Source organism: Apteryx rowi, unplaced genomic scaffold, assembly GCF_003343035.1.
Source record: "Apteryx rowi isolate R43461 unplaced genomic scaffold, aptRow1 scaffold_428, whole genome shotgun sequence".
Classification (NCBI taxonomy): domain Eukaryota; kingdom Metazoa; phylum Chordata; class Aves; order Apterygiformes; family Apterygidae; genus Apteryx; species Apteryx rowi.
In genome coordinates, this window is record NW_020450681.1 from 189,012 (window position 1) to 191,738 (window position 2,727).

Sequence of the window (2,727 nt, forward strand, 5' to 3'; positions counted from 1 at the left end):
GCGTAGGGGCTCCAGCACCAAATCCCGCACCCAGACGAGACCCGAGTCGCAACCTGCACCCTGGGGACCCCCCTCCCCCCCAAGACCAGGGTGCTGCGAGGCCAAATCCTGCACCCGCGGAGCCCCCCCAGCCCGGGGCCGGATCCTGCGCCCGGTGCTGCGCCCGAGCACCCCCCCGCACGCACCCTGCGGGGCCGGATCCTGCAGCCCGGCGACACCCCTGCGTCCTGCAGCCACCCGCCCTCTCGGTGCCGCGCAGCGACGTTTCCCCCCGTCCCCAACTCGCCACCTTTTTGGGGTTTTTTTTTGGGGGGGGGGCACAGAAAAAAGCGCCAGCGAGGGGTGGAAGCAGCGTCTCCGCCGGGCCGCGGTTGGCTTTTTGCGGACCTTTCCGGGGCTCCGGGGATAAGCAGCAGCCCGGGCCGGTGCTCGCTCAAGAGGGAAACGGGCCTTTCGCTAATCGGTGCCTTGCTCCCATCTAGCGGCTGCTGCTCGCTGCTACCGAGAGGAACCTAGTGAGCCGCGGGTTCGGGGCCGCTGACTCCCGTCACCGTCGCTGCTGGTCTCGCGGGGCAAACGGGCTCCCCCCAGTTAAATGCAAAAACACCCTATAGCAAAAAAATAAGAGCCTGGAAGGGAGCTGTCAGATTGCAAAGCTCCCGCGAGGTAGCCGCTGCTTACCTTTAGCGGGAGCTAGAAACGCTCCGGGTGTTAAAGCATCATCCTGGGAGGAACAAACTCATGAGCTGGTTTGGTTTGGTCGTCCCCATTTTCAAAGGAGACTTTTCCATCATGCAAACACAAGCTGGTTGAAGCTCACGTATGCTGGAACGCAAACCAACTGAGCATGGGGCACGAAGCCATGTATGGCAGTGCCCTGGGCAGCCGGCTCTTTGCCTGGAGCCTGGCAGGGAGGGTGGGATACAAACAGCACCTGAAGGCAATTGAACCAGCTGATTGAATTCCCCCTGTCCTGCATATATGGCTGACCCCCCCCCCCCCCCCCCCAGCACTGTGGTGTTGTCTCAGGGTGGGTGGTGGTTGGGTTTGTAGTAGCAGCAGCTCTTGTGAGGTGAGTGCCTGGGGCAGAAACATCCTGTTTGTGTTTCTTTTTAATTTTGGCTTTCTGGTGTGTTTAGCTTTCTGTCAGGGTGTCTTCCAGTATTGTTTCATGTGATGTGATTCATGTTTGTTGTGTTACTGTGAGTGCAGCACCAGCTCTGGGGCTGGAAGAAGTGTTGAGCCCTGCTGTCACAGGTCCTGCTTTGCCCTTGGCCTGCCCTAGCAGAAGGGGAGAGTTGGCTTGAACTCCTCTAGGTCTGTAAAGAGCATAAGTATAAACTGTTTTTCTTGTATTAGCAGCAGCGATGGAGCCCTGCTCTGATCCCCTCCCAAGGAAGAAGGCAGCAGTGGGAAAAGCCAGGGAGAGTCTCCTCTGCCTCAGGCTCTACAGCAGGAAGAAGAAAGCAGGTTATTCTACCTACATACACAAACTCCTGAATCAAGTAAGTSCTGGCCTGGGTGTGAGTGCTTGAAGTGTTTTCCAAGCTGAGCTTGGTTAGCTGGATCTCTAAGCCTGGATACTCAAGCCTTTTGGGCAGTGCATTTAGCAGGATCTGGAAGCTTTGGGTTTGACTAGTTAAACCAGTGTGGGAGCAGTGGATGGATGTTGGGGGAGACCTGCCTCATCTGAGCTGTGAGGCGGGTCCCTTGGCTAGCTTGGGGCAAGGACTGCATGTGGCTGCAGCTAGTGCTGGTGGCAGACCAGTGCCAAAACTACTTCCAAGCTAATGGAGGTCAGGTGATGGAGCTAACACCCAATGCTAGACTCCAACAGGCTCATGACAGGGGCTCTGCAGGGTGCTAAAAACAGGGTTTCTCCCTGCCCTGAGCAAGCAGAGGATATCAAGACTCCTTCCAGAAGACTGCTGGCTTCTTGCAGCCATGAAGTCAGGCCACCTCTAGAGGCTGTAAGCAACAGCAGTGATTTATTGGTGCACCCAAGTGAGCATCTGCTGCTCACTGGTGTGGGCAGATGCTCTCCATCTATGAAGAAGCACAAGCTGGCAGCAGGCTGTGGCATGGCAGGGTCTCATGCCCTTTAGAGGAAGCAAATTATGGCTTGGCTGTGACCAGCTGTGCTGTCTGTGGGTGGCCAGCAGTTGTGCCCTGGCTCTGGGAAGGGGACCTGTGTGTGCCAAACAGCTCTGACAGTGGCTCTCTCCACAGACCTGGAACGCAGGTGCCTCCTGCCTGGTGGCTGCTGCTCTCAGCTCACTGAACAGTCCCCGTCTGCTTGGGGAAGTAGCACTTGAGGYGGCCAGGCTGTCCTGCTACAGCAGAAGAAACCACCTCACCCACAGGGAGATCCTCCTGGCCATGAAGCTGGTTCTCCTGCATGAGCTCTGCAAGACTAATCTGGGATCCTCAAGCTGGCAGCCAGTGCTGAAGGGACCTGGCGAGATGTGACAGTTCTAAGAGTATTTTAAATGTGTTTTGGTAAATAAAGTATTTACTAGCATTGTTTYACAGAGCCTCCTACCTGGGTTGTCAGGGTGGCTTCTCCCAGCATGGAGAGCAGCAAACAGTGTTGGGACAATCCTTCATCCCCATCCAGGTGTGTCTGGTTATCCTCATCCTCTCTGGAAGGTGCTTATACACACCTGCCTTGGTAAATATTTGCAAGCCARCCCTGCTGGCAGGTGTTCAGCCTCCAAAAGTCCAAAG

General features: G+C 56.3%; 1 long non-coding RNA gene across 1 annotated transcript; it reads left to right on the forward strand.

Moving 5' to 3' along the window:
* Positions 1–1,139: 1,139 nt before the first annotated feature.
* On the forward strand, positions 1,140–2,491 carry LOC112971117. The gene is made up of 3 exons (XR_003255251.1): positions 1,140–1,257; positions 1,360–1,505; positions 2,230–2,491. It is a non-coding gene; the product is annotated as an uncharacterized LOC112971117 (long non-coding RNA).
* Positions 2,492–2,727: the final 236 nt, after the last annotated feature.